This window comes from Xenopus laevis, chromosome 7L (genome assembly GCF_017654675.1).
Source record: "Xenopus laevis strain J_2021 chromosome 7L, Xenopus_laevis_v10.1, whole genome shotgun sequence".
In the NCBI taxonomy this organism is placed as follows: Eukaryota; Metazoa; Chordata; class Amphibia; order Anura; family Pipidae; genus Xenopus; species Xenopus laevis.
Window position 1 is genome coordinate 51493573 of NC_054383.1, and position 14696 is coordinate 51508268.

The following is a 14696-nucleotide window of genomic DNA, read 5'->3' on the forward strand; positions in this document are numbered from 1 at the left end:
CGTTCAATTTGAAGTCGAAGTCGTAGTCGAAGGTCGAAGTAGCCAATTCGATGGTCGAAGTAGCCAAAAAAATACTTCGAAATTCGAAGTATTTTTTATTCTATTCCTTCACTCGAACTTAGTGGATAGGCCCCTTAATTTTAAACTATAACAAGCATAGCCAGCAATAATGGCATCTGTCTTGCACCCTTGCAACTCCCCCCTTTCCAACAGCCAGTATGCATAGTTAATTTATGATCCATCTTGTGACCTTAACCCACTCCCCCCACCTCAGTTAACTTAACAGCAGCCATCCACTAAGAGTGTGCGCTTCTCCAGAGCAGTAGACATCAGGCGCTCAGTGTAGTTCAAGCCTCTCACATGATTTTACTGAGAAAAGTACGCACTCTTACCGGACCTGTGTAACTGGATCGTAATTTATCTTCTGATTGTGGTCAAAAGATTTGAGCTACTACAAGCAAGTTTAGTCCTACGCTGTGCTGCTCCTGCACACTGCACACAAGCAGGCCATCGAGTAGGAGGTGGGCTGGGCCAATGGTGGGTGAAGGCTTGGGCTCAGCTTGTGACTGAGGGTGGGCTGGGCCAATCAGAGCTCAAGGCAGGCTGGGCAGCTTCATGTGCTTATCCACAACTAGAGTGTCATTTAGTGGGTGGCACTAGGCGCGTGTGCATTGGTTAGTGACTTATCAGCCATTTGCCTGATGCGCTTTTAGGCAAAATTGTCAGGCTAGTACTGCTGCACATACTACTGAGGAAGCAGACCCCACCGGGCACCCTGTACCCCCAGGCCCCCCTGCGACTGCGGGGTCTGCTTCCTCGATAGTTACGCCACTGTAAATACTCAATGTCCAGCCCTTCCACCTGTAGGAGTGGAAAACTTTTCCAGCAACACAATGGCAGGTCCTGGCATGTTAAATAATGAGAAGCTTAGCTACTTCATTCGCTTCTTGCACAGAGGTCGATATGATAACATCCCCCCTGGGACCCACAGGATACAGTCCCTGCGCAGGAATATAATGAGAGGCTTCTGTGCGGCGCAGGCTGAGGAGGTGTTTTTTTTTTTTTTTATAAACTGTTTTTATTGAAGATTTTCGTAAGCATGTCATACAGCAATGGATCACAAGGGTCCAAGTATCAATCAACAGAGTTAAGGAAGTATGCATGCCATATAGGATATGATTCATTCAAAGAAAGAGAAAATAAACAGAAACGTAAAACAAAGCTAGCATAACATTATCATTTCACTGTTTTGTATTATGTATATAGCAATATTCCGAGATTGGATACAGATTCCCAGATCTAAAGAGACAGGTTAGGTCTATATACCTTAAGTAAGACGACAGGAGCCTATTCGTATGGTGAGTCCTGGGGGGGCGAACTTGTGGTTGGTCTGAGTTTTGGACATAATCGTTTGTTTCTTGAAGCAAAGAGTTACCTTTTAAGATTTCCAAGTCATACCATGTAGTATTTATGAAGGTGTGAGCGGTTAAAAATCGAAGTTGCGAGGGAAGACTATTGATGTATGTGATCCAAGTGGAAAAAAAATTTTCTGCATGCAGATCTTTTCTCGTCATGGCTTCTAGCCAGTCCATATGAAAGATATGGGGCAGTTTCTGTTTCATAAGTGTGGTTGATGGGATCTCCGCGGACAGCCATTGGTGTAAGATTGTTTTCCGGGACGCTGCTGCCAACCGAGCTGCTAATTGTTTCTCCCCTTTATTTAGAGTTGGGTATTGCTGAGTGATGCTAAATAGGGCCCATTCTATGGTTGGTTGGATTGGTTTATTTGTCATGTGCATCCAATAGGAGATTACCTCCAGCCAAAAAGTTTGTATTTGGGGGCATGACCAGATCATATGGAGAAGACCCGCTTTAAGGGTTGCACATCGAGTGCATTTGTCTGAGGGAAGAGTTCCAATCCTATATCGTTTGTCAGGAGTGAGGTAGGAGTTATGAAGAATTTGTAATGTCATTTCCTGGTACCTGCTTGTCGATAACATCTGAGTGGTGCGTGTATATGCTTTTAAAATTTCTATGATAGGGATGTGTGGTGTAATAGTCGTCCATTTAAATAAATTGGATTCTTCGGAATCTAGGTTTATGTTCATTCGTATTATTTGATATATTTGTGCGGTAGACCGTACAATCGATTTGTCTTTCCAAAGGTCATCTATCGGGTTATTAATAGTCGTGTGTTTTATGTTATGGACCGTGGTTCTCGCAAAATGAAGTATTTGCGTGCTGAGGAAAATGTGTGGATATGTGAATGGGAATTTCTGTTTTAAGTCCTGTAAAGATAGCAGGTCTTGAGTTTGGTTGAGAAGGTTTCGTACCGTGTCTAGTCCGGTGTCCCGCCAATTATGTAGAATCGGGTTTGACAGTCCTATGGGAAAATTTACATTTCCCAGCCATGTTAGATATGGAGAGTGATGTGGAGATAAGTGATGTCTTAGTCTTAGCAGTTGCCAAGTTTTGTGGGTATCCGAAAATAGTGGGTTATCTTTCAACGATGGAGGAATCGCCGAAAGTGGGGAATGAAGGAAGTAATTTAGAGTAAGGCCATCCAAGGGAGATTGATCCAAGTCCGTGTTAACAAACCAGTTCCTGTTTGTTAGCCAGTCACCTGCGTACCTAAGTAGTGCTGCTTCATTATATTCCTTAATATTTGGCAGGTTAACTCCCCCTAAGGACTTTGGTTGTTGCAATTTGTAAGTACTGAGTCGGGGGCGTTTCTTCTGCCAAATAAAAGTACGGAATATATGGTTTATGCGTTTAAGGTCAGTTGGTTTGATACGATATGGCAACATTTGTATTGGATATATTAATTTTGGGAAAAGGATCATTTTGATAAAATGGATTCTGCCCAGAAAAGTCAAATTGAGGTGTTGCCATTGCTGTGTGTCTTGTTGAATTTTGTCAATAGACGATCGAATGTTCAAAGTATAAATGTCTTTGTGATGTTTCGGTAATTTTATACCTAAGTATGTAATATGGCGTTGAGCTTTTTTGAAAGGAAAGGAAAGACCAATTTTGAGGTATGGTATCATGAAGGTGAAGTGCCTCAGATTTTCCTGCATTAATTTGAAAGCCAGCTATTCGTCCGAATCTATTTATGATTGATAAAACAGTCGGGATTTCTATATGAGGGTTTTGTATAAAGAGCAATATGTCATCAGCAAAAGCTGTGACTTTCAATCTTGTTTGGTTAATTGGGATACCAGAGATATTGGGGTCCTTCAAGAAATGTTGGAGTAGGGGGTCTATGGCTAAGTTAAATAATAGCGGCGAGAGTGGACAGCCCTGTCTTGTCCCTCTGCCAATTAGAAATCTGTCTGAGTTTTGGCTGTTCACTGTGACAAATGTACTTGGAGCAGAATATAAAGTTTTGAAAAGATTAAACATTTGGATACCAATGTGTTGAAATTTTAATAGTCGTCTGATATGTAGATGTGAAATCCTATCAAAGGCCTTATCTGCATCCAAATTTAACAATATTCCATGTTTCCTTTTCTCTAGATTGCAATGGTATATTGCTGTCAGTATCTTGCGGATAGCCTGTACCGATTGCCTATGTTTAAGGAAGCCTACTTGGTGTTCAGTAAGTATTTTGGGTAGAATTAGCTGTAATCTATCTGCCATTATCTTGGTTAGGATTTTAATATCTTGGTTAAGTAACGATATTGGCCGATATGAAGTGCAATCAGTTGGATCTCTACCTTCTTTCGGGATTAATATTATTCTGGCGACATTGGCCTCATGCCACAAGGGCGAGCCTTGTAAGACTTTATTATATAGATTGGTTAGGATAGGGGAGAGTTCAGGCATTAGTAACTTATAGTACTCTGCTGAGAGACCATCTGGTCCCGGCGTTTTGTTGTTCTTCAAACGTTTAATTGTTCTTGAGATTTCTTCTTTCGTTATAGGGGCATCAAGAATTTCTCTATCTGGAACTGACAATTTTTGAAGTCCAGCCTCCTGCAAGAAATGGAGACCGTCTACTGGATCATCTACTGGGGCACTATATAATTTTTTGAAGTAGGTAGATAAAATATTTTTGATTTGTGCAGGATCTTTAGTCCATCCCTGAGGGGTCCTTAATTTTTGTATGTATGGGTTGGTAACTCTTTTTGCAGCTAACCTAGCTAGAAGTTTTCCCGATCTATTCCCCCATCTATAAAATTTGTTTGCTGAGTAATTTAATGAGTTGCACGCCCTATCAGTCAATAAAGTGTCTAAAAGTTGTTTTGTCTCAGTATATTTTGTTTTGTCTTCCTTCGTATTGGTCATTTTGAAAGCTGTGTAATGTTTCGTCAATTCATTCTGTAGTAGTGTGTATTTTTGTAAGAAAATTTTTCTCTTTTTAATTAAATAAGATATAATATGTCCTCTCAGGACAGGTTTTGAGGCAGCCCATAATAAATGGGGGTCTTCCCAGTGCTCAATATTGTCATCGACATAGTTAGCCCAGTTTGATTTTAAAAATGTGGAGAAATCTGTATTAGTGGTTAAGTAAGCTGGGAATCTCCAGTTGGACGAGCGAGATTGGGGTTTAGGTAGTTCCAATTGTGTGGTGATAATAGCATGATCTGAGAGATCTATAGGGTGGATCTTAGCTGTAGCTAGGTTGGGGAGCAGCGTCTGCGAAATAAATATGTAGTCTATTCTGGAGTGGGTCCCATGGACATCTGAATAGAAGGTGTAATCCTTGGTAGTAGGGTAGAGAAATCTGTAGGTGTCTTGTATACGTAACAGGTCACAGAGTGAGTGTAGAGGTTTTGCTCTAGAGTGTGAATGTGAGGTGGGTTTACCTGACTTATCCATATAGCTGTTCCAGACCACACTGGCATCACCACCAAATATCATATTTGTCGCCCCCCAGGAGTCGAGCCGTTGTAAAATATCTGTAAAAAAACATTTATTATCAGTATTTGGAGCATATATGTTCACCACAGTATACGTTACATTTTGAATTTCTATGTCTGCTATAAGGTAACGCCCTCTTTTATCCTGATATGTTTTGGTAATTGTGCATTGTATTGATTTGTTGATCAATATTGCAACACCTCTCGCTTTGGATGTATAAGAGGCGGTTAAAACTGTTTGTATCCAGTTAGCTGTAAGAGTTTGGGTATCTGAGGATTTCCAATGGGTTTCCTGCAATAATATGATATGGGCGTTTTCCCTATGCAAACGATCAACTACCTTCCTCCTTTTGATTGGGGTATTTAACCCACCCACATTCCAAGAAAGTATTTTGAGGTGTGTCGTCAAAGTATCTGGTTGCTGTGAGGTTATATTAGGGTCTGCCATTTGGAATTAACCTATACCTTTTTTAATCCAGGATACCCAAGTTTGGCAGTCAATTCTGGGGTCAAGATTGTCCCAGCGAGCAATCTTTATCCCTAGGTTGTCTAACCTGTTAGTGGTGTTGTCCTGAGTAAAAGTAAGTTGTGTGACCACTCGCGGAATATTAGTAACAGATTGAGGAGGTGTTTTAACGTCCATCTGAGGCTGCTTGTCATCCAGCGGATCTGGAACGATGTTAAGAGGTGGCACGCAGATCTTGTGAATCAGTTAAGGGCAGAAGTAGATTTCTCTTCTTAACTACAATAAAGTCATTTGATTCCTATTTATTTTGATATTTTTGTACAAATGCAAGTGCTATGTTACTAAAACTGAAATTCTTTCATTGCCAGCTGATTGGATCCAAGAAAATGATCTGGCTGAAGAAGGGGCAGAAGAAGAGGTCGAGGCAGCAGAAGGGAGAGGCTCCCTAGCTGTCAGGAGTGGAAGGAGACTTTGTGGCAGCAGCTGTAGCAACAGCTAATGCTACAACGCAAACGATGGAAGACCACCACCACCACAGTGCACTGCTATCTGGCCTGGTCCAGCAGGTCGCTGAGATGAGGAAGGAGTTGCAGGAGGTGATGGACATCCTGCTAACATTGAGGGATAACCCTCTTCCTAATCCAGTCCAATTATTATTATTAAGCACCATTCTGTTATTCTTTATATTAAAAAAATTGTTAAAACCTGGATATTTGGAGTTTATTTTTCATTTATCTACTACATAGATGGTACTTGAAATTGTTTGTATAATATGACACAACTATGACTATTCTCAATTGGAGTCATGTCACATTAAATGAAATAGTATTTGGCAAAAAGTGAGCACACACTTTTTTTCTTTTAAAAAGATAGGAGTCCTCTAGCAATGTAGGCAGGGCATATGTATCAGTATACTGAGCGAAACATGAGTGTGAATTGGTCTTCCCATTGACTCCAGTGGAATTCAGTACATTTTGACTCAAAACAAAACATGCCATATTCATTTATCACAGTCTACAAAGCTTGAAAGTAAGGGAAAGTGTTTTAATGGTAGCCCCAAAGCTGAAAGAAGGTGACAAACAAAACACCCATAGACTCTAATTTAGTTTCATGAAATTGCATTGCGCAAAGAAAAAATAATGTTGCGTGTCAAAACACAGATGCTTGTCAAAAGTCAAATTTGTCAAAATTGCCATTTGTGTCAAATCAGTTTTGTGAATTTTTCGCTGATTCACAAATTTTTAGGTAAATTTGGTAATTTTTCGGCAAAGCAAAATGGCACAGATTCGCCCATCACTATAAATAACAAATTATTTAAGAAAAAACTCGAACGTCTAAAACTCGAATAAATATTACCAACCCGAAAACAAGAATTAAATTCCAATTCAATTCAACTAAACTTGAATCAAGTTTTTTACCAAAAAAAACTTGAATACCAGTGCCATCTTCAAATCGGTCACTGGACCTCTGCCATTGATTTCTACATGAACTCATGAAATCGATTTTTAGTTGTTCCCAGGGTGGAGGTATGATAAGTCTCGAATTTGAATTGAATTGGATTATTCCCAACTCGAATTTGTGAGTTTTGATAAAAAATCGAACTCGAAAATTCGACTTTGAATTTCAAATTCAAACCTTAATAAATCTGCATGTATGTATATTGATCCCTTGCAAGTGAAGGCAGATCTTCACTCACTTTCTTATACTCATTTGGTCCAGCCAATGTGCTAACTCCTAAACTATATTTATGTACTAACCAAATCTCATTACTTCTTTTCATTTCCCCCAGACCTTTCAGTTGCACCTCCTAGTACTTGTCAGTTTCTAATACAGTTGTCTTCATATGGTGATGAGAAAGACTGTATGTGTGGAGGGTTGCATTTACCATTCAGTAACATTTCCTTAATGATTTACAATATTATCTGGTCTTTAGATGTATTGCTTTAATTATTTTCTAAAATTAAAACAAGTTCGAAGTTTTCAGTTCATCTGAAACGTGTATATGAATGTCGGATTTTCAAATAAGATGAATATTAACTATAAGAATATTCAGGTTTATTAATGATAACGTATGATTATTTTACTCAATAGAATACAAATTCATGATTGATATTATGCATATTTGATAAATCATATAGTGTTGAGTAATGAATGTTATATTTTGTTTTATATAAATTAATATTTAGTTGGTAAGAAACTTCTGTTCTGAAAAGGATGTTTTATCAGTCTCCTAACACAGGTATATAACCTTTGTGCTTAAAGCAAATCTCAAAGGTTGTATAATCCTTGGTGTCTGTGTGAATAAGATGAGAACACCTTGAAGGATTTTACAAACTATCCACAGTATAAAGCACACCTGTTTGAGAGGGTAATAATTAATCAAGGAGAGACCAATTTTGAATGGCTAGTGTATTCACAAGTATATTGTATGTGTACTGAAGGTATTAAGGAATCATAAAGTATTGTTTCAGTCTCAGACAATGTCAACAGTAATGTTTAATACCAGACTAAGGAGGTCAAAGGCTATTATGTATTTTTTAGATATTTTTAGGTCACGATGTTTGAGGCAATAGTGCCATCTACAGGTAGTGTAGGACATCACGCCCAGGGGTCAATGATTGACATTTTACAAAATATTTAGATTAAATGGTGATAGTTTAACTTTTTGGAGACTACCCTTCAATTCCAATTGGTTAATTGATTAATCCCAGGGGTTGAGTTTTAGACAGAAAGGAGGGATAAATTAGGAGACACTGGGATACTAAAAAAAAAGAAGAAGGATAAGATAAGGAGGGCTGACTGAAGAAGAAAAACTCTACATCTGAAAGAAAGAGAAGGAAATAAATCTAAAACTACTTGGAGACTCTCAACTATAAGAAGACTCATTCTTCAACTAAAAAGTAAAGGACCAGTGGGTTTTAAAGATCCGGAAAGTGAGATCAGGGTGACATCACAGGCCAGTGAAAACTCTACATCTGGTAAAAATAAATTTTTGTTATACTTTTTCTCGATTAAGTTGTATGCTTGGATATTTATTATTCCTATATGTATTATAGTCATACCCTAAACATTGACTTTCCCAGAATTGCAAACTGGGAATAATCATTTGGGTCCATTTTATTTTTCATTAATATATATATATATATGATATCCAAGTTAACGATTTAATGGGGAAATTTAAGGACAGAATTCCTTAGCAAATCAGAATCAGTTATATAATCCTCCTTTGATTCCAATCTATATAATACCTAGTTATTAAGTATTAAGAAGTGAAAGTATATTATCTTGTGGATGTTTGCCGTTTATTAAGTAATATCTATTGGTCAATTTTCCTTTTGATTAATCATTGAATGTATATCAGGGAGTGTTTAATAGATTTTTTTTGTAAGAAGTAATAATTTCATTTTTTTGTCATATTCATATTTAAATAAATCAATTATTTTGTTAAATAGTTGTCCTGATTATTCACCCTTTGTACCAATTGATTGGGAAAGCTCGATATCGAATTCAGAGTTGGGCATATATTATTTAAGACTCCTCCTCTTTATTACTAATAAGGAGCCTTAAATTCTTTTAAATAATTTTATATAATTTTATATAATTTCATTAAATATTCGCACAATTAGCCCGACATATATTTGGAGGCACTGCTGAGAGCAAAATTATTTTCTCATATTGGTACAAACAGTGAAAAACCATTCTAATACTTCTGTCAAGCTAGTTATTTTTTTTTTTATTAATTGATTGAGACCATGAGTGTTGCAAGCAGTGAGAATGGGAATACACCAGAGCAAATGATCCACAGAATTGTTGAATTCATATATACACGGTTAAAATTTGATCAAGGGATGGATAGTTGGATTAATGATTTGAAGAAAAATGCTAGGGCAGATCTTAATGATATCTGGGCAACAGACGGCCTGGTTGAACGCTATTTAACATGTATGAACTTAGCCTCTAACAGTTCAGACAAAGAGAAAAAATTAATGTGTGCCCTACCTCCTGTTTTATATGCATTAATGGAAGTAGATACCCTATCAAAAGCTAGAAAAGAAGATGTAGAAAAATTGAGGTCTCAATTACATGAGATAGAATCAAACATTCAACATATGAAATCTGAGAGAAACCAATTAGAGATAGATATCTCAAACAAGGAAGCCTTTATTAGGGACTTAGAAACTGATGCTGAACATAGTCGCATAGCATACCGTAAGCTCAGAGAGGATTTTGAAGAATTACGGCAACAGTTGTTTAAAAATCAACAGTCAGGTATATATGGTGTGGAGAGATCTCTTGATCCTCCAATAATCACTCCCCAATATAAAAATTGGGCACCATCTGCTCATAGAGCCAAACTAATTAGTAATGGTAATTCAGAGGTACAAGATGTTTTGAGCCGGTTGAGTGAAGCTTGCCAAGCTGTGACCACCTTACTAGGCAATCACAGAACCAGGACCCTTATGGACTCCTGTCAAGACTCATCCCCAGGGAGGAATGAGTGACGTAAATCCCTTGTGTCCAATGTATCCTATAAAAGTTATGCTTCCAATCTTAATACAAGTGGGTCTGAGAGTGATGAGAGGAAGCGGGATTCCAGTCCTGTCCCAAGAAGGGGGAAAAACACCCATAAAAGGGGTTCAAAAGGTAAAAATCCCCAATATCCAGGTGAAAAACAAAATTCTGCCAGCATAATTAAATTCCTGAATACTGGTGTGCCAAAATTCTCAAAGAAAGGTTCTGCCCAAATAGCGACCCATTTAGAAATGTATGAGTCTACTATGGACTCTTTGGACTTGTCTGAAGCAGACAGAATAAAATTTCTTCCATGGGCCTTTGATGACAGATACCGTCATTACTTTTCCTCCTGTAGAGAGAGAGGAATCACCAGATGGCAATCGGTATTACACGAGATCAAATTAGAGTTTGGTCCATACCGAAATACCACTGCTGCAAAGAGAGAAATTTATAGACTTACATGTCGGCCTAACCAAAGCCCCCGAGACTTTCTCTCTGTGCTCAAAAATGCCTATGGTTTAGCCTACAGAAACCCTGATTGGGAATCTATAGATTTTAAACAGTTGTTTTATGAGGCCTTACCAACCCAGATCAAATTAAGTCTTGACCATGATCTGGATATTGAAAGTCCCCTAGAAAAGCTGGTAACATCAACATTGGCTTACCTATGATTAAGGGATAACTCCCGAAACGCGTAAGGTGTCATCAGCAGTTACTCCAATAAACCCCATTTCAGAAGTGCCGTCTGCCGTCTGCTTCTTCGTATCTTTGCTAACATCAGCAACCTTACTGTTTAAAGTGGACCCGTCATCCAAAAAAATTATTCAAAATCCTATCTTATCACATTAGTCAAGCAAAATGAACTTTAATTACACTGTATAAATTATTGGAATCTTGTTTCCTTCAGAGTGGAAACTCATAATTATAACAAGCAGGCAGGAGCCATTTTGTGCACACTGTTATTAAGGCAAGCCTTGCATCATCTCAGAATATTGTTTCTGCACCAGAATGGGGGACCTGATGTCCTTCCTCATGCCCTGGTTACACAATTAAACGGTGAAGAGAACGGGGGAATGTGTGGAGAGCAGTGACATCTAGGAAGTGCTGAATGGAAAGTGAAAGCAATGGTCTGCCCCGCCTCTATGCCTAGGCATAGAGGCGGGGCAGACAATATTTGATTGACAGCTGAGATTTTTAAATGAGTTTACAACAGCTATGAATGCTTTAATAAAAAATAGAAATTGGATTTCATGTTTAATTTGAAAAGGACTTTTATTATACAGATTTTTGTGTCTGGGTGACGGGTCCACTTTAACATCAGTGAGGGCCCAAATGTAAATGAAAGGAAAACTAAAAGATTCCCAGAACACGATGTCAATGAATCTAAAGTAAAACCTGATTTTGAGTCACAGCCAAAGAAAGTACCTTCAGCCAATGGGTCTAATCAGCAGAACCGAAGACAGCCAAATCCCATACAAAACAAACCTCAAAATCCTAAGGGATCAGACGGGAACAGCTCAGGTTCTGGAAGCCAGGACTATCGTCCTCGTTTCAACCGGGATTACCGAGGGTACCAGGGTAGACAGAATTATAGGGGTTACCAAGAGTATAGGTGTCCCCAGGGGTATAGACGTTGGGACAATAGGCCCAGGCAGCAATGGGGAAAAGGACAGGAATCACCAAATTCACCCAGGGGTAAATCACCCACAGGGAACCAAAATGGTCCACAGAATCAAAACCCAGGAAGACCTAGCAGATTTGATCAACTTGCAGACCAGGTGGCCAAATTAAGTGACATTGTAAGTAAATTGTCTCAAGTTTCTGCACCAAAACAGTCTGAGGATTTTTTAGATGTGAAGGCGGGACCCAGTTCCACCAATTAAAAGAAACAGGGTCAGTTCCCTGTACGGAAATGGATACGGCAATACCAAATATGGACAACAATCATATTTTGCATTGCACCGACCCAATCGGGGTCAAAGGGAAGTCTAATGTTTCATTTATCTTGCAGCCAAATAAGGTCAATTCTCGTGATCCAATGTCACTACAGCCCGTGTGTGAAATACCCTCTGTTCAGTTCGTCCCCGTGGTGGAATCCATGGGAACCCAGATGACCTGCAGGCGGAACCAGGAGGAGATAAATCCAAATATCCTGACGCTGCAGAAGAATCATTCTTTAAAACAACAGATGGCAAATCACTCCAATTTTCTCTGTAATCTCTTACAGTTAGACGGCCGATACTTTATAGATACCTGTCTCCAAGATGGATGTGTTGGACCAATCCAAGGTTTATTGGATACCGGGCAGGGCCGGACTGGGAGGAAAAAGCAGCCTTGGCAAAAGTATCAAAGCAGCCCATGTTTTCTCGCCAATGCAAAGCATGATATATATATTTTCAACCCCAAGGACTAGGGTGAACTAGAACTAGTGTTTATTAATAAATATTTTAAGAGCTCTATTTCTTGTACCAAGCAGGGTCCATTATCATATAATCACCAGCATTATTGTACACCCTAAATGCTTAAACTGACCCTTGCAACAAATATCTCACCCCAGTTTCTATCACAGCTATTCTGTGGATTGGATTCGTGGCCTAAGAGAGCTTGATCACCATGTGTCACAGTCCAAAATATTATGTTTATATATTATCATCTAATTGTCTCTTAGATTGTTCCTGTGGCTACTCCCATTCCCCCATAAGTAATAAAAAAGCACTACGTTTTCCCCCAGGAATAGTTACCAATAAACATAAACATGTCCTCACAGAACCCATACACACTTCCCACAGTAAATGCTGCCATACTGCATGCCTGGCTGGAGCCCAACTGCCTGCAATTACCTGAGAAGTCTGGCAGATCTTATGCCAATGCCTATCTTTGGGTGCACACAGACACATTCGTTCGGTTCTATATTAACACAACTGGAAAAGCTTACTGGCCTTCTTCTGTGACCTTTCATACCCGTATATGCACTTCCCCTACACTTCCACTAGATGGCGAGGCATTAGAACAGTGATTAGCATATCTCCAGTCTCTCCACCTCTTATGCCACTCTGTTCAAAGCAGGCTGTTTGTTCTATTATCCGGTTTGTTGATTGCCGAAGGTGTTAACTCTGTTTTGGGAACAGTTCATTTACATATTAAAGGCGGGCCTAATTAGCATTTTTCGTCAAGCGGCCCATTTACATTTCAAAGCAAACGGCCCGTCGGGCATTTGCCCGAACCAGTAAATGGCCAGTCCGGGCCTGATACCGGGTCTCAGGTCACTATCTTATCTTTTAGCCACTTCCAACAGATCTTGGGGTCATCAAAAAAGAAACCGAGATTAACAGCATTTGATGGCTCTTTGATAAGTGTGGGTGGTGACAGTTTACAGGTGAAAGGCACATCCTGGCTGACATACAAGATTGGCAAAAAGATCCTTAGACATCCAACATTGATTGTAGACCTCCCATATGATCGTTTGATCATTGGGATCGATTTGCTCAAGCGATTAAATTCCATAATTGACTTCATTAATGAGGCAATTTGGACCCAAGTAAAAATTCCAATTGCTTTTGAGCGCTCCCACAATGCACGGCCACAACATAGTTGCCACATGATTGAAGAAAGGCCTAATTCTGTTGAAATCCATTTCCGGAACAGTCAAATACCAAATATATCAATCCTGAAAAACGGTAAACCTGAAGAAAGTGTTAATACTTCCTTCCACATCATTAATATCCAGAAGGATAAAATTGAAAAGATGATTTTGGAGGATGACGTATTAACCATTTCTCTTAAAGGGGGAAATAAGGAAGTTGCGGATCTAATCAGACATACCCGATCATTGGTTAAAATTGAGAAGACTAACGATACTATACTGGTTCCTGTACAGGTAAATAATATCCAGCTACATAAGTCTAGGACTTCTGAAGCAGATTACAGATCCTCAGATGATTAAATTTTCCTCCTCACAGGAATGGGTTTATGACCTGGATAAAGATGACCAGAGTCAAAATGTGATTGCAAGATGCATTTTATCTGTCTTCCTCAAAAGGAAACCAATACATGCTGACTGTAACTTGTTTGTTCACAAAATGGGTAGAATGTCTGCCATGTAAAACATGCAGTTCTAGTGTATGCGCATAACTGCTCATTAACCATATATTTTCCAGATTTGGTCTTCCCCAGCGTATTGAATCCGACCGTGGAAGTCACTTCACCAGTGAAGTGATGACCAAGATGTGGGAAATTCTAGGAGTCAAAAGGAAGCTAGACATAGCTTACCGACCAGCTTCTAGTGGTGGAATAGAGCGTTAAAATCAATCCATAGTAAACATTTTGAAAAAGTTTGTTAATGAATCTGGTAAAGACTGGGATGTCAAATTGCCATTGGTTCTCATGGCTATTAGAGCCACTCCAAGTGCAGCAACTAAGCTTTCTCCATTTGAGATGATTACAGGTAGAAAAATGGTGTTACCTCAACATTTACTTTACAGGACCACAGATCACAACTTGATGAATGCAATGACTGCACATCAATATATAGAAAATTTACGCAAGCATCTACAGCATGCTTTTGCATTTGCTCAAAGAAATATTGAGAAAGCTGTAGTAAGTACGAAAACGTACTATGATCTAAAAAACTACTGTAAGAAACTTACCCTGGTGGTCTAGTGGGCAGCGGGGTCCACGCCGCGTCCTTGGCGTGGACGCCCGCTACGCCGCTCCTATCCTGCCCTTGCCGGCACCATCTTGGATTACTAGGGCGCGCGCGGCTCTTCGCAGCCAATTCCGTTTAGGGCTTTCTGTGTTTGTAAGAGACGGCCTGGTAAATTACCCCCTATCAGCTAACTTGGATGATCTAATGA

The 14696-nt window shown here is 39.2% G+C and overlaps 1 pseudogene; it reads left to right on the plus strand.

The window, feature by feature from the left end:
* Window positions 1-8750: 8750 nt before the first annotated feature.
* On the plus strand, window positions 8751-14145 carry LOC108695800 (annotated as a pseudogene).
* The last annotated feature ends 551 nt before the right edge of the window (window positions 14146-14696 follow it).